This window comes from Schistocerca serialis, chromosome 5 (assembly GCF_023864345.2).
Source record: "Schistocerca serialis cubense isolate TAMUIC-IGC-003099 chromosome 5, iqSchSeri2.2, whole genome shotgun sequence".
Taxonomy (NCBI): Eukaryota; Metazoa; Arthropoda; class Insecta; order Orthoptera; family Acrididae; genus Schistocerca; species Schistocerca serialis.
The window spans coordinates 407,426,716-407,449,557 of record NC_064642.1 but is presented as its reverse complement, the minus strand read 5'-3'; the positions used below and the strand labels follow the sequence as shown (position 1 = coordinate 407,449,557).

At 42.3% G+C, this 22,842-nt stretch overlaps 1 protein-coding gene across 1 annotated transcript in view; it reads right to left on the bottom strand.

Moving 5' to 3' along the window:
• Window positions 1–22,842, bottom strand: part of LOC126481138 (bestrophin-4) — a 569,514-nt gene that overhangs the window by 538,298 nt on the left and 8,374 nt on the right. The gene's annotated exons all lie outside the window — the stretch shown is intronic.

The window sequence follows — 22,842 nt, the reverse complement described above, 5'->3', positions numbered from 1 at the left end:
GTCCAAAATTTCAAGACTGGATTAATTAAAAAAAATAGAGAAAATTCCAATTGGTGGTTCTAACGTTTCAGGTGTTCTGAATAGTCTTCCCCCACTAAGTACAACGCACAGAACGTTCATACAACTACGATGAACTGTTAGAAAAGTCCTGTTGTGGGATTTTGTTTAACTTGCGCGTCTCGTTGGCTTAAACATCGGTTACGTTGTAAACGTCTTCAACCTTCACGCGAATTTCTGCGATTTGTCACAGGTTCATATTGATAAGGCCAAGACTCGTCACCCGTGATGACTTTTTCCAGGGTAGAATTGTCTACGTTTTGTATTTCAATCAAGTCGCGGAAGGCGTCCATAAACTAAACTAAATTAAACTACTCCCGAAGAGGCCATGAAGGCCCAACGGTACCGACCGGCCGCCGTGTCATCCTCAGTTGCATCGGCGTCACCGGATGCGGGTATGTAGGGGCATTTGGTCAGCATACCGGTCTCCCGGCCGTATGTCAGTTTCCGAGACAGGAGCCACTACTTCTCGATCAAGTAGCTCCTCAATTTGCCTCACAAGGGCTGGGTGCACCCCACTTGCCAGCAGCGCTCGGCAGACCGGGGGTCACCCATCCAAGTGCTAACCCAGCCCGACAGCTCTGAACTTCAGTGGTCTGACGGGAACCGGAGTTACCACTGCGGCAGGGCCGTTGGCGGCAGGCGTCAAGGTATTCGGGGCAAACTTTGCACACACTTTTGTCTTCTTCAAAACATTGTGGAGAATGTCGACCACGTGATTTAGAGATGTTGCTCCAATGAGATTTGTGATAAAACGTTGACACACTACGATCCGACTTCCACTACTTAACATTGCCTGCTCATAACTGACTAAACCATGGACATTTGTTGTTTACAGTTGTTAGCTCGAGCTCCCATCGCAATTATGCGCTGACAGCTCTTATACGCCACCAATAAAATCAGTCTCTGCATAAAAACCTGTCTTGGAAATGTAATTTTCTAGATCATGTGTAGGAAATGAGTGGTACTCGCTTGACCAAACAAACGCCACAGTCAGTGACATGAACAAGATAACGCGCTTACTTGGGTCATTTCCTACTGTTCATATTCCAGTGAGTCTGTGCATTGAAGAAACTTGTTCAGAGCCCAAAAACCGCGGTCAGAGTGATCTGCGGCGCCGTTGTTAGAGGTTCATAAATTCTTAACAATGTCACACTTTATTCGTGTATTCCATAACAGCATTTGTTGATAGTGATATGTAAGCATTCGAAAGAAATGAAGTATTTCCTCCGTGAACACTAGTCATAGAAACAATGGCCATTTACTAAAATTTCCTTAACCATTTTACAGCAAGGTGTGCACTATTCTGTCGTTTTATTGGTAAACTGCCATCAGAACCGAAAAATGTTAATGATAGTACCCTGGTTTTTATATCTGAAATGAAAGGCTTCCTTGCAGCACAATGTTTTTATCACATACGGGAGCTGCTAGTTGTAATTTGAGCACTTCAAAGTACCATATTTCTCAGACATGCGTACTAACGAACATTTCCTATTTTTGTGATTCTTCTTTAATAAAAATTCTGTAAATTATGCATTTAGTGTTGTCTTTCGTGACCAAGAAGCTTCGGCTGAAATGTTTCACGGAACAGCGAGAAAGACAAGTAACAAAAGCAGTGTCATTAGACGATGCAGTATTCATATTGCAGAGAACAACAGCACGGCTTTTTTGTGTCGAATATTCTGTTACTAACTTTAGAACTTCTTTTGTAGGTATGTAAGGGTGTGGACCCCTTCTGCTTGTGCGATTTCCACAGTGAAGTGTTGGGGGGTGTGGACACTACATACATGCATCTACATCTACATCTACATGATTACCCTGCAATTCACATTTAAGTGCTTGGCAGAGGGTTCATCGAACCACAATCATACTATCTCCCTACCATTCCACTCCCGAACAGCGCGCGGGAAAAACAATCACCTAAACCTTTCTGTTCGAGCTCTGATTTCTCTTATTTTATTTTGATGATCATTCCTACCTATGTAGGTTGGGCTCAACAAAATATTTTCGCATTCGGAAGAGAAAGTTGGTGACTGAAATTTCGTAAATAGATCTCGCCGCGACGAAAAACGTCTTTGCTTTAATGACTTCCATCCCAACTCGCGTATCATATCTGGCACACTCTCTCCCCTATTACGTGATAATACAAAACGATCTGCCCTTTTTTGCACCCTTTCGATGTCCTCCGTCAATCCCACCTGGTAAGGATCCCACACCGTGCAGCAATATTCTAACAGAGGACGAACGAGTGTAGTGTAAGCTGTCTCTTTAGTGGACTTGTTGCATCTTCTAAGTGTCCTGCCAATGAAACGCAACCTTTGGCTCGCCTTCCCCACAATATTATCTATGTGGTCTTTCCAACTGAAGCTGTTCGTAATTTTTACGCCCAGGTACTTAGTTGAATTGACAGCCTTGAGAATTGTACTATTTATCGAGTAATCGAATTCCAACGGATTTCTTTTGGAACTCCTGTGGATCACCTCAAACTTTTCGTTATTTAGCGTCAACTGCCACCTGCCACACCATACAGCAATCTTTTCTAAATCGCTTTGCAACTGATACTGGTCTTCGGGTGACCTTACTAGACGGTAAATTACAGCATTACAGTTGGGCACATCTTCATTTTGTGAATAACGTTTTGTCTTTCTCATGCAGTTTCACATTCAAACGTACGCGCCAAGCACTAGCCTTGTTTTGGAACCCAATTTTCTTTGATAAAATGAATTACTCGGTGTCGGTATTAAGATAGAATTTGATTCTTTCATTCCTTTGGAATCGTGAAGAGAACCACTTGTTAAGAAGTGACATGTTTACTTTCGTCGCCTTGGAGACTGCAGTAACAGGTACTCTGTGGGCAGTCCTTTCCACTTTATGTCCACGAATCGCAGACAGTGATGAGAGACGTGAAACTGCTGTTTCGCGGTTGAGAGGCTTCTGCTCAAGGTTAAGGTTTTCATTACTTCCACGTGTCTGCGGCTCCCATAGACCTTGCAAAAAAAGCATTCAAAGAGAAGTAGTTTCAGTGCGCAGTATCCTAACCAAGGGCGATGAATTCCTGGAAGTACACTGAAATTTTCTTTTTCATCCAGAAGTAAGCGCACTGCACCTTAAAGTGAAGGCTGTTAGCTCGTTCATTTACATAAAGCAAAAGCCGTCCCGCACAAAGTTCTGCCGCGACTTTCTTAGACAAACTATGGGAAATAACAGCTTGAGCAGAATGACGCATTTCGCAGCGTCGTGCTGAGTGCACACAGAGGAAACTCCGTATAAGCGAACAACTTTTAGTGGTTTGAGCTCAAACCTGGCCCTCTGACAATCCGCAATGATCATATCTGTACATTAAATGAGCTTATTCGAAATCCTAATAAATGTCAGTTACGTATGTTGTTGTTGTTGTTGTTGTTGTTGTAGTCTTCAGTCATGAGACTGGTTTGATGCAGCTCTCCATGCTACTCTATCCTGCGCAAGCCCCTTCATCTCCCAGTACCTACTGCAGCCTACGTCCTTCTGAATCTGCTTAGTGTATTCATCTCTTGGTCTCGCTCTACGATTTTTACTCTCCACGCTGCCCTCCAATACTAAATTGGTGATCCCTTGATGCCTCAGAACATGTCCTACCAACCGATCCCTTCTTCTAGTCAAGATGTGCCCCAAACTCCTCTTCTCCCCAGTTCTATTCAACACCTCCTCATTAGTTATGTGATCTACCCATCTAATCTTCAGCATTCTTCTGTAGCACCACATTTCGAAAGCTTCTATTCTCTTCTTGTCTAAACTATTTATCGTCCATGTTTCACTTCCATACATGGCTACACTCCATACAAATACTTTCAGAAACGACTTCCTGACACTTAAATCAATACTCGATGTTAAAAAATTTCTCTTCTTCAGAAACGCTTTCCTTGCCATTGCCAGTCTACATTTTATATCCTCTCTACTTCGACCATCATCAGTTATTTCGCTCCCCAAATAGCAAAATTCCTTTACTACTTTAAGTGTCTCATTTCCTAATCTAATTCCCGCAGCATCACCCGACTTAATTCGACTACATTCCATTATCCTCGTTTTGCTTTTGTTGATGTTCATCTTATATGCTATTTAATAGAGTCGAGAGTAAAGTATGGTTGAAGGTGTTGTGGCGTAACAAGCTAGCTACGCCACATTGAGAATGGAGCCGAAAGGCACGCGTACACACACGCCGACTTGCGTCAAGTCTTGAACAGGATACGTTATGACTGCTATCAAGAAAATACGTAGCTTTGGAATATACTTAACTTTATTCTTTGTTGGTTTACAACGTTCTTCTTGAGACATTTATACGATAACTCTCAAACTAGGTAAGGCTAATGGCGCCTTGCTAGGTCGTAGCCATGGACTTAGCAGAAGGCTATTCTAACTGTCTCTCGGCAAATGAGAGGAAGGCTTCGTCCGTATTGTCGCTGGCAATGTCGTCCGTACAATTGGGGCGAGTGCTCTATCGTATCTCGAGACCTGCCTTGTGGTGGCGCTAGGTCTGCGATCACACAGTGGCGACACGCGGGTCCGACATGTACTAAATGGACCGCGGCCGATTTAAGCTACCACCTAGCAAGTGTGGTGTCTGACGGTGACACCACAGAAGGTATGATTAAAAATAACTGCAGAGAACAGAGTCTCAGTCCTAATAAGCAAATTTGATACTCAGCGTGTGACAATCCTGACATAACACACCTGTAGCATCCCATTTCATAGCTGCACTTTTATGAATTTCCGATGCTGTTGTGTACGACAGGGTCGGCTTCTGGGGAAGATGTATTTCTTCAGCCTGGAGTTGATGGGCCGGTTTTTCCCATTCTCCTAAATGGGTGGTGGCCGGAGGCAACTAGGGTTACTTCAAGGGCGAGCAATTCTTGTGATGGTTTGTCTTTTCAAATACACACAGGGAAAATTCTAAAAGTCGTCGCAGGAAGCATCGCCTTACAGGAGCGTTGTTATCTGGAGAAGAAAATGTCCAATGAAAACACCTACATTCTGCTTCTGATTCGGACTGGCTAAACGGCCTAAATGTTACATAATTTCGTGGAGTGGATTGGAGCTCGTGAAATCGAGGAGTTGGCCGGCGGCGTCGTAGGTAGAGAGCTGGTGTGTCACCGGGGCGGAGGTGGTGTTTCGGAGTGTGTTTCAGAAGGGATTATATGATCCGGATTTATCAACTGAGTAATTTAGCGCAGTACGGAAGTCTTAGAGAATCGGAAGTGCGTTCCCAGGTGCGGTCGAGGATTCTACGTACGCGTTAACGTGTTTTCTTCGGCTAGTATTTCGGATTATTGTGCGTGGACTTGTTTTTGTAGAACGACAGACCTCGGAGAAGAGCACGGAGTCATCAGAAAGCTTTAGGTGACTTTGGATCGAAGTGATGGACTTGACCACAGTTAATTCATATCATCAAATTACATCTGTTTCCATACCAATTTGGGAATTATGATTTTCAGTGATTCTTGTTGACTTGAAACTGTATTCCGGTTTTGTCCTTGCGGTGACTATCAGCGAGAATTGCTAGTGGCCAGATGGAGGCGGAGTATGAACTGTTAACGCTGAACATATTACAGCCTACAGATCGGTTATCAGAATCCTGAAAGCAGCTTAGTAGCTACTGGGCTTCTTTTATCGACTTCGGAGTTGGGAGGAGCTTAACTCCGTCTCGCGAGTGAAAGCGAGGCTGGCGACCTTCAGTTACGTTGATTTTACATGTTTAGCAGAGCAAAGACTTAATACAGGTACGCCAGTAAACGTTTCCAATTAAATCTGAGGAGCAGTACGTCGTGTACATTGTTTCGCGTGCCGCACATGGCCACTCGTGCGAAGACTGTGGCCGCGACCGCACGATGTGACTGCGCGATGCCACGGTAGCTCCGGGGTACGAACGAAAGGAACGCTTCACATCTAAAGCACATACATTTAATTTCTTTGAAGAAAATATGTTGCTTACAAAAATAATAGTAAATGTTCTTGGACATGGGATCCGTCTCTGAAATTAAATCAAAGACTGTTTTGCACCATACGCCTTTCGCTTTTTTTCATTTATGAAGCATCTTCGGTGGCCTATAATACCTGTTTGCTTGTGTACATAATAACTACGTTCTATAATGATTCCAGGTAAGTTGCTGTATCACAGTATTTTCTTATTTTCTTGTTAGATAAAAAAAACAGTATTTTCTAGCACAAATCTCGTAAGGTTAAATTATCTTTTCGTTCTACTTACGATTATGTGATCTTTTTATTCGATGTGTTGTCCTGTAGTTCAATTTAATAGGCATATGTACTCGAGGAAGTCCGATTTTCAGCGTATCCCAACACATTTCAGCTGAACACGTCACTTTCACTCTTTCACTGTGTGTTTATTATTTGTGTTTACTGTACACAACATTGTCATTTATCGCTGTGTGGTTTTTGTTTGTCCAAGTGTTTTTTGTTACGCTTGTACCGAAATTTGGACACCCTGATGTACGCAGGCTAAGTACAACTCAAGGACGACACTTATGTGCTAATAAGATCACGAAATCGTGAGTAGAACTAAACAGAAAATTAACCTCGTGAAACTTAATTCCAAAAAGTTGTTTTTTATCTGACAAAAAAATAACAATAACTTGTAATACAGCAACGTATCCGGAAACATTGTGTGGCGCAATTAGGTACATGAACAAACACGTATTGCAAACAGCTGGTGGTGTTTCATAAATAAAAAGAAGCGAAAAGCGTATGGCCCAAAAGAAAATGCCTTTGGACCACATATCCAAGAATACAGAAATAACTAAGAAACGATGGAAAATATAAAAGACAACAATAATAAGTGTGTGCGAACAAAATAGTAGTCGGAAAAGAAATCTACAAAAGGTTCATGGCAAAAAATATAAGGTTGATGTTAGGCAACATTAATGATTTTCAGTGCTATTTGTTTAATAATGAAAGTTTATGGCAACAGTGCTCTGTTATCAATTCTTGTACCAGCATCTTTCGTTAGCACATACTTTAAACAAAGGAATAGCTTTCTTCACCAAAACAACACCTACAAGTGACAAAATATGTTACCAATAAGGATACTTTTCAGAGATGCAGTTTGTAACGGTATTTGATAAGTAGACACCACGTGCATGCTAGTGTATTGTAGCCGAAAGTAAACTATTATTCTATGTGAGAAAAGTTGATACACTTAATTTTGTGCTTAAGTGAAGCTATCATCAACGTGACAGTTAGCCGACCATAATACAAGTGAGAAAAGACGGATCAACGTGGAATCTTAACCACAGTGTAGATGCTCTTTTTCACAAACTCGAAACCTAAGCCTTACTCGATGAGATAGTATCTGAAGCAAGTGTGACCGTATTCAGCTAACACGAAATGTAGTAGTTCACAAGGTCCTCTCTTGACCAATTACTCGACAATGTGGGACCCTTACCAGGTAGGATTCGTAGTCTAAGAGCCCGTGGTGAAAGTGAAACTATTTTATAGTGCGTGATGTTTTAATATCTTGTTACTGACAACTTAACGAACTAAAGCCTATTGTCAGAAACTTTGGAGTCTGAGACATACGATACTCACGCGCTCTCAAACGTGCCGTAAAATGCAATTTCCGAAAACGTTTTTATGCATTATTCGCAACATCAGTTTTTGACAGAAAAATCAGCAAGAACCTAAATAGCACAAACGTTGTAAGCAAAGTACCAAAGTGTCAAAAAATGTACAGTGCTAACTTTTTACAGTCTTTGCAACTTTTCTATCGCTGAAAGTGAGGACGCGCGTGATGCGCGACGCGCTGAAGTTTCGCTGCTTTTATTATAATTTCTTTATTTATGTAGTACTTTTTTCAAGCTTTATTGTTTTAAGTATTTATGATAATAAATAAACGTCTATTATTAACTTAAGTTTATTTTTCAATATTTACAATGCAATACTGCTATTATTAACAGCATTCGTTACAGTGCCTATTATTTGAAGAGTATACAGCTTGTTGACTTCTATCAACAATTTATATTTCTAATAAAGCATAAAAAAGTTTGAGCTAATGTAAGGTAGTTTACGGACACTATATTTTACGACACGTTTGAAAGTGCTTGGGCGTCGCTTGTCCCAGAATCCAGACCTTTTGATAACAGACTTTTGTTTGCTAACCCTTCAATAACAGCATATTAGAACATCAAGCAGTATAAACTGTCACGGGCTCATGGACTAAGACGAGATTGAGAAGAGGAGTAACGCGATTCATCACGACTTTGTTTAGAGCCATAGCGTCAAGGAAATGGCAGACGTTACAAGAGAGGTGGTGTAAACTGCAGAGATCCTTACGGACAAATTTAAGGCTAAAGTTCCGATAGCGTTCGTTCCAAGAGGAGGCAAACGTATTGCTTCCTGCCACAGATATATCGAGCAATGACGAAGACATTAAAATCGGAAATTCGAATCCATGTACAGTTTTACCGGCGGTCCTGCTTCCTGCGCTATGAATAAAACAGGGTAATATGTACCCACCGCAACACTCCATAAAGTGTCTAGAGTACTGTGGACGCAGAGGGAGATAGGCCTGTGAGAAATCCCGCTTAAATGTAGCTATGTTAGTTCCGGATGGCCACGCAGCACGGCGTACTGTCTCCCTCTGCTCGTTGTCTTTCGCCGAGGGAAGGCCTACCCGTCGGTTTGCTCTGCTGCTCACGATTCGCACAGCTACTCGCCTTTCACTGGAGTCAGCAGCCGCAAACCGAGGCCCACGAGAGACAGGCCGCGGCGCGTACGTCACAGCACGTGACAAGGCAGGTCTTACGAGTGCTAAGTATTCGGCGGGCAGGGAGTAACTAAACAGGCGAGTTTAATAATTCTTAAATGCGCTTTTGAATGCAAGCAAGCTCTCGATAGCCCACGACAAAGTTAAGATCTTTAGCGGGTACCTTCTCATTGACGTATTGATTTCCCGTGGGTCCTGCACAGAGCCGAGCTTTCGGGGAGTATGGCGGTACAAGATAACTAGTGTGACGTCACGAGTTCATTGCTGGACCCGTATTTCTCGTGGGCCGCGCCACGAACGACGAAAGCAGCCAGCACTCGTGGCCTATGCACGCATTCGTTCTTCTCCTTCACGGAACTTCACCCCTGTCTTCTAGATTACATAGCTACGTGAAGAAATCCATAATTTTTCTTTACAAACGGCGTTTATAGTCATGTACCGCATACAATTATAATAGACATTTCAGCATTTCCAATAACTCAGTTGAAAAAAATCGGGAAGGAAACTGGTCAAAGTCTGCTCAAGGAATCAATCTCAGCATTTGCCTACAGTGATTTAGGAATCTCACGCTAGATTCAAATACGGGTAGCCGAATTGGGATTTGAACCTCGGCCCTCCCGAATGCGAGTCCACCACCTTAATTACAGCGCCTCCTCGTTCGGATAAGATTCCAAAGTCGTCGACTGATGTGACAGTTTGGGTCCCATGTACAAACGCCTGCATGTCGGTTAGATAGCATCCGAGGTAAACAACAAAACTGCGTACAGTAAAATGCTTCTGGATCCTTTATATTACTAGAAACTGTTGGTTATGTGTATACACTGACTCATGAAAAGAGTAAGAATTATTTAAGCTAATGTTTACGATTGCAACTAACACCACCGAAAAAGCAGCGGTATGATAATTACCTAGATGTGAAAAAAAAAAAGGATTGAACATTTTCCTGTGATCAGTTAGTTCATTACTTACATGCGTGTTCCATGTATCATACTTGCGTGAAATTGCTATGGTGTGGAACGTATCAGGAAGTTAACAAACAACCTACATTTTCAGTGCGAAAATATAAATGACAAGTGTATTTTTATATAATTTGATTTATACTTTACGCCCAATCACAAAAATATAACAAACGTAGCCCAACAGCACGCAGCTATTATCTATTCAAAAATTCGTTTATAAAATAGGAGGGGTTGTCTAATAGAAATGTTTTCAATTCATTTCTGAAACTATTCCACTTCTGCCAGCACATTCATCTAAACAACAGGGTGTGGGAGGAAAATCAGATGTTTTTGTTAAGATATTTCTGTGGCCACAGACTTTCCATCTCTATCTGAAAGACGAAGATATACTTATTAATATTGGAGGCCATTTTTCTTCCTCGTGTTATTTTCAAATTATGACTCTCTCTTCACAGTAAGATTCTTAAGAGAATAAAGTGACAAGAGTGGCGACTTCATTGCTCTCCTACAACGACAACGTGACTCAAGAACGAGAAATACCATTTTGTGTTCTATATAATTTATTTCAAGTGAAGACGCAGAGTAATTTTACATACCCCTACAAAGTATCTGTGGCTTGACAATTTTTTTACCTTACTCTCTCCCTATGTCCTAATATTTCGTCATAAGTGATGTATAACATTGCATCTTGAATAATATATTGACAGAAAAACAGGTTATTCACTACATTACAATAAAGATGAGTTAAATGAATACGGCGGAACAATGGACACAAATGTGTAAAACAAAAATAGGACATACTGTTAGTGATGGACAAATAAACGGATAAGGAAAAGCACAATAAGAACGAAGAGTAATAGAAACTTGTCACTGCAAACTAATCGTCACCGTCCGAAAAATAGTCTAGTGTTTTGACTGCGCCAACTCCTCAACACAACCTGTTCATTTCTCTGACAAATCAGTAGAGTAAGAAAAGGTCATGCAGAAGACCACATAATTCAAGTAAAAAATTCACTACAAAACTGTCGACTACAAAAATGTTCATGTCTCCCTCACCCTTCACCCGGCTTCAGTCATTTCCTGCAAAAGAAAAGGGGAGGGAGGGTTGGAAGATTCGATAATATCACTATTTCATAATCTCAACGCGATATTCTAAGAGACCAACAACTATTTTGCTACGTGTGATATTTATGAACACTTAACTGGACGCTAAATCATTCTCGTATTTCAGAGATTTGCAGGAAGCTATAGGTTCTTCCTCAGAAACTTCCACAGTAAACTATGTCGAGGCAGGGAAACTGGAGATTTTGTCGTAAGTGCTCTCGTGAGTTGGAAAGGTTGTCATGTGGTATTAGTGAAATAAATTATATGTATCGAATGTAGCAGTGAATACACAAGCTATACATGTGTGTCTTTAATAAGCAATTATCGCTGCACTTGAACTCACTAATTAAACACAGTCCTGGAACGAATGGTGCCCCGACATCACGCAATAAAGGTCAGACCTTACAGTAATTCATGTTGCTCAAACTCCACCACGAACGGCCTTCTTCTGAAACCTTTATTACCTGTTAATTACCTACTTCACAACCAGCAGTTGCAGAAACAATGACTTTGCCATAATATAACCTCCATGAGGCTCCAAGAGAAAACAGAGGACTTTTGCGTGTGGTCTGAATGGCGTGACATTCTTGTGCTTATTTGTGGCTTATGTCTTTAACCAGAATGAAGTCACATTTGAAAGGAAAAGGTGAGAACAGTTTTTTCGCTGTAAAAGTTATGGTTAAAATATTTACAGTAATAGTTTGTTGTTTTAAAATATGCTCTCATATCAATCGGTATCATCTTTTACGATTGCTCCAGCCTCCCTATTTATTCAGAGTACGGCCCCGCTTTCTGTAGTGGCAGTGAACTATGCACTTGTTTATAGTATATTAGAATTGGAGAATTACTCTGCTGAAGTATCTGTGTATCGAAACCCAGTTGCAAATGAAATGAAATGAAATGATCGTTTGGCATTGTTGGCCGGGAGGCCCCATTCGGGTTCGGCCGCCAAATGCAAGTCTTATTTCAGTCGACGCCACATTGGGTGACTTGTGCGCCGGTAATGAGGATGAAATGATGACGAGGACAACACAACACCAAGTCCACGAGTGGAGAAAATCTGCAACACGGCCGGGAATCAAACCCGGGCCCGCTGTATGGGAGGCAAGCATGTTACCACTCAGCTAAGCAGGCGATGCCACAAAATCAATGTTACGCATGACAGACAATTTAATTAATAAATTACCAAAGAATCGAGTAAGATTATCGCCTTGCATATATGTTTCACAAAAATGAGCACATCTGTTAATTCAGAGAAATTCGAAGTTACAAAGACTTAACAACAGTCGCTCTTCTAGCGGCGGAATCAATATATAGAAAGGGTGGGGTGTATTATGTTGTCCTAAACTTACACAATGGGAGACCTACAGCGCATGGATGTAGATGTTTCTCTACCAGTGAAAGAAACGCTCGGCAACCACTATACCAACGGTCTCTTTAATGTTATTTTCTTTTTCTCCAATTTTGGTGCTGCTCCTTTGTACAAAACGTGTAGTTACAAATTACCAACGTCCAAACGAGCTATGCGGCTACACTCTTGCTGCAGGAATTTTGCCGAAGAAAGATATTTTGCACGTTTTGGTCGCAGTATACCAGAGTTTTCCATTTTCTCGTAATTCGCTCGATAATGCACGGCGCTGTGTTCGGTGACGAAAGGGCTATTACGCGAATGGCACAATGCTATTATATCCCGCGAAGGGCGAAGAGCAAACAAGCAAAACCTCGCTTTGGAGAGATGTAATCGGCTGCGCTAAGTGGCTCCCACACTGTCCTTATCAGGTCCTGGAATGAGGTTGCCAGGGCACAGGGAGTCGTAGGCGGAGACTGTGCTGACATGGCGGAAGGGAAGGAAGAAGAACTGACCACACTTGGCACCAACGGTCCAAATGCTGTCGAAGATTCAAAGAAAGAATTCATTTCCATGAGGCTACTTGGTTTAAATAAATACTATATTTAATACTACTCGACAGTATCTCATTTTGATGTTGCACTTATTTCCAACAAGCAGTCTACCGAATCTTTTTTTAAAAAAAATCTCTTAATGCTGCGGTGCCCATCCGGCCATCCGGGAGAAGTCAGCCAGTTATGGGCGAGACAGATCTAGCAGTGAGATACGTATACACCATTAGCAGACTGCTATAGCTGCTGTGTGTAGCCTGTAAACACATCTATCATCCTTAGACTCCTATGTTCTTACTGGGCCCATTAAATGCCACGACTAGTAAGCTGCAACGAATTTAGTTGCTCGTTCGTCCGTTATTTACAGCGAGCTGCAGATTGTGCATGTACTTCTGCAGTTTATTTTAATACTGAATTTCCCCACTCGCTAAACAGGCTTAACAGGGTGAAGAACATAGTTTGCCTCATTATACCGCAAAGTACGATTGAAATAACTTAATTTGTGGCTGGTTATCCACTTACGAAGCGCACAATCCCGTGGACAACACCACAGCAATACGTGGGGCTATTATTTTTTTTCTTTTTATCTCTGTGATGTTAGTTTAAAAAAAGCTGCATTACACACAAAAAATAGTAAATTTGGAGGACAACTGACTAATTGAATAAATTTTCTACCCAGAATTAAATAAGACCTTTAACGTTACAGTGTTGTGGATGAGGTGGTTACGCCAGTTGTTACACTTTTTCACTTTGGAAAATACGTACTACTTTTCCCTTTTAGATTCTTACGTCCGAACATCTGAACTCATTATTTTCCACTTTCACTGTAATTGACTTCTAAGCCACAAAGCTTCATCATCAGGCACATAATGAGGAAACAATGTACAGTACATCTGAACGTACATCATATGTGCATGAAGCAGCTCATCCATCCATCCATTCATCCGTCCACCTACGTGCGTATCATCAACGAGTATGGTTACTATGCATGTTGTCTTTTGTTTTCCGGCCTCTCTTGCCGCAGTTGCATATATACAACTTGTGTACGTTAATTACCGTCTTTGCATCTGTAATATAAGGCTTATTAAGACCAGACGCGTTCCGCTTTATTCTAAAGCATCTTCTGTGGTCACTCTAATAATATGGTTTTCTAACCATTTTGTTTTCTGTGGAAGCGTACAGTTCGCACACTTTCCTTACTAATATAAAAAGTTTTTATTCTTTTCATTACTCACGATTTTTTGTCGTTTACTTCACATTTCTTCATCTTCCACGTGTATATGATGGGTTTTTGCACACGCCACTTTCACTGCACTAAATACATTCACGTTTCCGTGTTGAAAAGCATCACTGTCATCTCGCCATTTCGTGTGTTTTGTTTCGCTATTTCGGGGAGCGATCGTCTTTTGTTCGTTTTGCTGGTGGCAGTAGCGTCTGCTGTCGCTCTGAGTGTAGGTTTACTCGTGAACTGACACCCCAAATCGGAAATCTGGAATATGATCTATGGTTTAAGATTATTTTGACGAGGCGAATACCAACAACTGTTCGATTATTATTTAAGGAAATTCATGGCACGCTTCTACATGAGTATTTACTATATTATGACCGTTTTCAGTCATTTACCACCATCACGGAATCAGCATAAACAAACATAACATTACAAAAAGGCACTTCAACATTGCTTTACACGGACACACTAAGAACGGATGTTTGTGCCTCGTATTCAAGTTTAACTAGTCTGAGCGTGTACTCATTTCATTATAGGCCACACCACTTCTGGCTATCAACTTTTAGCTACGTGACGTTGGTTTATCGTGCTTTTAATTTATCAGAAGGTCTTATAACTTCATTTTTTTAACATGTTTTCAGTAATGTCACTTCTATTCCTTTTGTTTTTAGCGCGATGAAAATTGTTCTAAAACTTACAAAATATTTTGTATAAATTAAAAACTTTATGGTATAGGTTTTTAAGTTGTGCTTTGTTTGAAACTTCCTGGCAGATTAACGATGTGTGCCTGACCAGGACTCGAGCCTGGGACCTTGGCTTTCGCGTGCAAGTAGTCTATGGCTGAGCTATTCAACTGCGACTCATGACCCAGCCTCACAGCTTTACTTCCGCCAGTACCTCATCTCCTACCTTTCAAATTTCGCCTAAGTTCTCCTGCGTAATATATAAGAAACTATCAGCTTTGATTGCGGTAATGAAACCAACCTTTACCCAGATTTCAGCCCAAATAATTGAGCCTTCTTCAGAAGATATACCTAAATCTATAATTTGTCTAAGAGGGCATGGTCTAGAAATAAAACTAAAACAGCCTGAATAGGTGCAAGCTGTAGGAGTAGCATCCTGGGAAAAAAAAGGACATTGCGGTATATGGCTTAGTCCCTGCCTGAGGGATTGTTTCCAGAATGAATTTTCACTCTGCAGCGGAGCGTGCACCGATCCGAAACTTCCCGGAAAATGAAAACTGTGGGCCGGACTGGGACTCGAACCCGCACCTGTTTGTTCGCACAGATACCGTGACGATGACCGAAACCGGTCGTGATGAATACTGTTGCAATTGTGTGTTTCGAATTTCCTTAAATGTAACCGAGGACACTGACGCGAATTCAAGTGATATCGCACTCTACACCATCATATCTCCTCCCACTACTGGTCAGATACTTGCGACGAAAACGTCTTCCGGCACCAGGATCCGAATCTATTACTTCCAAGTCGAGTGCCACTGCATGGCATCCGCCACAGAGGCGGTTACACGCGCACTGAAAATCTGCAAAAACTTTTCAATTCTGATGTGTTTCTGAAGTCTGATTTGAAATAACGTGCATCGATTTACAGGTAAAAATCTACGGAACGAGGTAGCGCAATGGTAATGGACTGCCATTCACGAGGAGCGGTCTCAAAATTCCCATCCGGCCAGCTTAAGATTCCCCGCGCTTTCCACAGACGGCTCGAAGCAGACGCCGGGATTGGTCACTTGGAAAGGACGCGGCCGGTTTCATTCACTCTCCTTGTTTATTTCAAGCTTTGCTCAGTCACTAATGTCCTCGCTGTCGACGCCAAACCCTAATCTTCCCTTGTGAATAGATCTTTAGTTGGAAGAGATTCATTGTGTGACGGTGAAAATGGGAAGCTGCCACAAAGTGGTGGTAACGAGTTTGAGGGCCCCGCCATTGTCAGGCAAGTGCCATTCTGCCTTGCCCGTACGGTCGCCGACGGCTGGCACAGACCGAGCCTACCGCAGTCCGCGCATTCCACAGCCCCGAAGTTGCGACATCGCCACTCTGCGCCACTGCATGCACACCCGCAGTGGTAGCTGCAACGGTCTGTTCGCCGCTGCATAGGCAGGGTGGCTGAAAGCTTCTCCAGTATTCCAATTTTTAACATTTTACTGTAATGCTATAACTGCAATGGACGTCCCATTACATTATCGCGCAACTGATACCACGTAAGTTTCTGCTGTTTTGGTGAAGCTGGACGGCTTAACGCTATTCTCGTTTGAAAGCAGAAAATCCAGTTGTAACGGCAGATTAAAAAAAGAGTGCGCTATGGTTTGTATTCAGTCTGTATCCATGGTGGGCCTGTCATCTAGGCGTAGCCTCTGACTGGTAATCCCGGCTGAAGTGGCCGTGCGGTTAAAGGCGCTGCAGTCTGGAACCGCAAGACCCCTACGGTCGCAGGTTCGAATCCTGCCTCGGGCATGGATGTTTGTGATGTCCTTAGGTTAGGTAGGTTTAACTAGTTCTGAGTTCTAGGGGACTAATGACCTCAGAAGTTGAGTCCCATAGTGCTCAGAGCCATTTAAACCATTTTTTTTTGACTGGTGATAAAAACGTCTTACGTTCCGGATACGTACTCAGCACTGAATCTCAAGTGTAAGGGGATCATCCTCATTCTGCCAACGGCCTTGTAAAAGAGGGCGGGGGGGGGGGGGGGGAGGGGTGGAGAAGAGACATTTCAGAGCAGATCTTCCCGCACGACTCTGAGGGACGAGCAATGATCATCGCGGCAGGAGGATGCAGATGACAATGGAAATCGCTACTTTAAAGGCACGAAGCGCGCGCGCGTGCGTGTGCGTGTGTGTGTGTGTGTGTGTGTGTGTGTGTGTGTGTGTGTGTGTGTGTGTGTGTGTGTGGCGGGAGGGGGGGGGGGGCTGCAAAAGATTCCGGCTTAATCCCTTGTTTGCAAGCGAGAGAGTTGTATGTTAGAAGTTTGGACATGGTAGAGCAGCTAAAAAAATCCTGAAAGTGAAATGTAAAAGCTCGGTTAAGACATGGTGGAGGGCAGTTCAATGAAATAGAAAGAAGATAAGGATTTCTAGTCAAACGAATGTAAGATAATATCAACAGCGACAGAAAATATAATAACGGGATTAGGATCCGTTATAAACGGGAAAGTAGGTCAGCAGAGTGAGTTACTGCGAAGAGTTCAGTGATGATGCTTTTCTCACCAGATCGATACAAACCAACACTATCAAGAAGACGATAAAGAACTAGAGAAATTCAAAAAATGGTTCAAATGGCTCTGAACACTATGGGACTCAACATCTTAGGTCATAAGTCCCCTAGAACTTAGAACTACTTAAACCTATCTAACCTAAGGACATCACACACACCCATGCCCGAGGCAGGATTCGAACCTGCGATCGTAGCAGTCCCGCGGTTCCGGACTGCAGCGACAGAACCGCACGGCCACCGCGGCCGGAAACTAGAGAAATTATGTGAGAGTAACGAACGGATAATTCAGTATATGAAATAAGCTAATAATTTAATGACTATGGACCACTGGAAAGATGGTGTTTTGGGAAGGAATAGAAGAAAGAGTTTCGGGAGAGTATGGGCTCGGTAATAGGAATGGTAGAGGAGAATGATTAATTACATTCTGAAATTAATTTCAACTAGTAATAACAAATACTCTTCAAAATTCACAAGAGGAAGGGTGTGTACTTGAAAACTGGCTGAACGTACTGAAAGATTCCAGATGGATTGCATCATGGTCAGACAGATTCCGAAATCAGGTGTTGGATTGTAAGGCGTACCAAGGAGCAGGTATAGACTCAGGCCACAAAGTAGTGATGGTCAAGAGTAAGCTGATGTGTAATAGACTCTCGCGAAAGAATCGATGGGCAAAGTAGACGGACACTGAGGTACTGCGAAATGATAAGATACGTTTGAAGTTCTCTGGGGATATAGATATTGCAATAAGGAATACCACAGAGTATGCAGTTCAGTTGAAGAGGAATGAATATTTCGAAAGAGGACAATCACAGAAGCTGGACTGACAAATACAGGTGCAAGGATGATAACTGCGAAGAGACATTAGGTAATAGAAAAAATACTTAAATTAATCGAAACCTAATATCCCCAGTAATTTAGGGAGCCCAGGGAATTCTTATTCCTAATGTAATGTCGTCGATTAGAGTCCTGCTTGTCCCTAAAACGCGTCCAGTGTCTGTACAAACACGCCACCTCACTCTCTGTGGCTGCTTCTTATTGTCATGAAGGGGCCCTTTGTGTTCCCTCAAGCTTGTTAGTTCAAGATAGAAAATGCGAACATGTAATATCTTAAGTGCTGTGATGTTTAAAAACGCTCTAAGATGCAGCTATAATATTTGCAGGATAAAAATGAGCTAGAGCAGGTTTACAATCATGTTAGGCGTAAAAATCACATGACGAGATGCCGTCCACTCGGCAGTAAATTAAATTTTACTTTTCGGTTATTCCTCACTGATTACGGGGAAGACGATGCCATTTGCAGATGAAATTTATAACCAACCGACTGCTACGGGTAATGGGGAAGACGCTGATTTAAAGTGAACATGTTCGAAAGGAAGATAAGTTAGGTTGTCGAGTCACATTAACGGACGTAGTCGTTTGAGACAGAACACGAGCTCGTATTTGTGAAGGATGGGGAAAGTTACCTGCTGCACCCTTTCAAAGGTACCATCGCAGCATTTTCCTTACGCGTTGCGATGTAAGGAACATGGAAAACCTGTGGTCAGACTGGAATATGAACCGCCATATTTCACAAAGAATGTGTTAGACTGACAGCGGGAGAAATTAGCAGCGTAGCACATTCATTCAGACTTGTGTCCCTTTTAATTGTTGCTCGCTACATAAAAGTATAAGAAATTTCCAATTTGTAGCATTTTTATTAAAATTGTCTTTGTCACGTAATCGGATTATGTCAAGTAGATGTTATGCTGTGGTTGTGACACGTTGCCTTCCAGCAGGCATGATGGAGTTCTGAGATTGCTCAGCAGTCGAAACCGATCAGTACCGTAATCATATTTACTGCTGCATCATGCATGACGTTTACTTTTATTACTTCTTGCTAATAACTCTATTCGCAACATATTTCGCAGACAGTATCCACATATGCCGCTGAATTTACTTACACAAATACATCGTTCTACATAGTCCAAGAGATATGACGTCATAAACGCTGAGATGCGCGGAAAAAACGCCGCATCATGCAGTAGTTTTAATACATTTATTCTTTGCTACTGAGACACTCCTGCAGTCGAGTCAACTTTTGACAGCTTTCAACTGCGAAGCGCAGACGGCTGAACGCGAAGACAACAGCCTCTATATAGCTATGTAAAGTTCCGGGTGATCAAAAAGTCAGTATAAATTTGAAAACTGAATAAATCACGGAATAATGTAGATAGAGAGGTAAACATTGACACACATGCTTGGAATGACATGGGGTTTTATTAGAACCAAAAAAATACAAAAGTTCAAAAAGTGTCCGACAGAATAGCAATAATTAGCATAACAAAGTAAGACAAAGCAAAGGTGATGTTCTTTACAGGAAATGCTCAATATTTCCACCATCATTCCTCAACAATAGCTGTAGTCGAGGAATAATGTTGTGAACAGCACTGTAAAGCACGTCCGGAGTTATGGTGAGGCACTGGCGTCGGATGTTGTCTTTCAGCATCCCTAGAGATGTCGGTCGATGACGATACACTTGCGACTTCGGGTAACCCCAAAGCCAATAATCGCACGGACTAAGGTCTGGGGACCTGGGAGGCCAAGCATAACGGGCTGAGCACACGATTATCACCAAACGACGCGCGCAAGAGTTCTTTCACGCGTCTAGCAATATATATAATCTTCTAATAAAACCCCATGTCATTCCAAGCATGTGGGTCAATTTTTACCTCTCTATCTACATTATTCCGTGGTTTATTAAGTTTTTAAATTTATACTAACTTTTTGATCACCCGGTAGTTGCCATAGACACGTTTACAAAATCGCATTGTAGACACGCGAGGCAGCCGTGCTTTTACATTTGTGCATCATGCATATTTCTTTGTGCGTCTGTTTCATAATTTCGAAGGTGTTTTCAGAAATATATAGAAATGAAATTTTTTCGATATTACACTACGAACACAGTTAATTTTTTGTTTCTGTTTCTAATAGAAAATTCTGAAAATGAATAGCCACGCAGTGTCAGGTTTGTCAGCTCGGGTCCTATAAATGCACCGACGAAAAAAATTAGCCTGAATATTTTCGGGTATTACAGGAAAAAGCAGACCAGAACTGAACACTGAAGTCATTGGGGAAGGCGGTACCACTCGTGAAATGACATAGTGCACAGGATCTGGGTGTTAACGCCGGCGCTGGACCACTCTCGCTAGCAGCGGCAGTGGCAGCAGCAGCGGTAGCAACAGCTGGTTCGCAGACCTCACCGGGAGCTGTTGGCCGTGAGCCGCCCACGTCCATGTGGACAGCCCAGACCGGTGTCTGCGAAACCCCAGGTACCGGTTGCCCTGACAGATGCGCTCGTTTGGCCAGGAGGTCGCTAATGAACTTCCTTTGTGCCGTCAGAGCTACCCCTAACAGCTCCTAAGGTTCATCCTTCGGGTCAAGGGGTATTTACCAAACGACGGCTAGAAAGGGAAGGAATGTCAGAGCTTAAGGGCCCCACACACGTTCGAGCGATCGCTTCGTAGAACGCACCGCAGAGATCGACTACTGATTGCTGATCGCATGGAAATCCCAGGCAAACTGATGGATCGCGTGCGATTAATGCACGCAATAGGCCTGCCTGGCTAGTTAGCACGGGTCGAGTACGTTTCACACTTTTTCTTTTTCAGGAACTGACGTAATCGTGACGCAGTGGCTCTGTGACGGCGACCAGAAACGAGGCTATCGATTTGTCCATCGCTACAGCTCCGAGTTGATGTTTATGGAAGTGTTGGTGAAAGGAGAATCTCGTAGTTTTAACGAGAACTCTTCACAGAAATATGTTTGTGGATGCTCAACGTGCGAAATATTTGTGAAAAGTAAAAATATGAATGTTATTGCTCATCTTTTCACTGGAAGCAATTTAAGCTGTCCTCTTAAGTTCCGACCTAAACACACACTCGGAAATCGCCACATATTCGGAAATAAATGGCGAAGTATTAATAAGTAATACAAAATACACTATCTAATTTTACAGTGATTAGCATTTTTAATCTTGTGCTATAGAAATAGAATTGATGGGAAATTCACAGTAATAGTCGCGACACCTGCTGATTTTGGGTTATTTATGAAACAATTAAGCGCATTATTAAAGACTTTAATTTCTAAACAGAATGACATATGTACCTGCTGTACTGTGATGTTAGGGGGACACTTTAATTTAAATTTTCAGTGAAATCTATTATACAGTTATACTCAAGTCCCTTGCCATTCCATATAATCTTAGTCTTTTTCATACAGTTTATGACAAAGGTTACATTAAAAAAATCAGTAGAGCTACTCTTGAAAATCTCTATATAGAAACATCGAGTAAATTGTGTAACTACTTGCAGTTAAACTGGAAGACTAATGAACAAAAAGTAACTGAGGACTAATAAATGTAAAACGAATTATACTGGCACACTGGAAAGATGTGCACAACTCATTTGGCGTCAGTGAAAGAGTAATATATTCTGTAAAGTAACCTGTAGTTCCCAAGAAAAGCGTTTAAAAAGCAAGTTTAACAAATTATAAGTTTCGTTTACTTTAAATTATGTTTTGTGAGTATTCGTGGGGATGCGGATATCAACTACAACAGCAGCTCATTTTCCATAGCAAAACAATAAAGTTCGTAATACTGATTGAAGTTGCTTGGCAAATTGCTGGTATGTGGGGGTGTGGAGGTGACCGACCGATTGCAGGCTATATCGCATGCGACGGATCGCTGCAATCCGTCGCTCGTGTGTGGGGCCGTTCAGCGAACAGTCGGCCTCGAGAACATTAAAGGGGCGCAGCATAAGCTGGCACTGAGCAAGTGCGGGGCGAAATAATCGACAGTACATGTTTTCCAGATGCTATCATAGCATTTGCCCCAGTTGATTTATCTAGAGCAACGGAAAAGCTGAATCAGGGTGGCAAGCTAGGAAACTTAATAACTTCTCCGAACAATAAAAACCACGTCTTGATCAGTCGCTGGACGAGTGAGGGCACAGTATGTACCAATACTGTACTGTGTGTTTCTGAGCTTCATAAGATAAAGCTGTGTCAACGCGCAGATTCGTCTGAACACCACATTACTTTACTAGATATGGTATAATTCAAGATTGTGTGCCCATATCTTTCTCCCAACTGACCAACCCAAGACATTCATCACACCGCAACTGAGCATTTTTCATATTAACATTGCCAGAGGTGCAAGCAGTGACAGGATTCAGCTTTATGTACATAGTAAGAAAAAGTGAAGTCCGCAGCGCTCAATCCGTGAACGGGCCTCTGGCCTGAGTGCAAGTAGAGTGAGGGAGACATTGGCAAGCTAATCGCCTCGCCGCTTTTTACCCCCAGGAAAGATCCCTGGTAGTCTGACAGCAGGTTGGGTGAACCTGGAGTCGTCTTGGAGGGACTGGAAAGAGGAAACTTTCCCGCTCCTACTGGGGACTGAACCTGGGACCTCAACGGCCGCATTCTAACGCTCTGCCCACGAGAACACCACGACCTCACAGAAAAGTCAAGTGAATTCATGAGGTGGCTTCGACTCTCGACTGGTCTCAGGAAGAAAAGCTGTACATTTCCCGGTCTGTTTACCCTTACCTACGTTTACCATACCTGTATATTCCT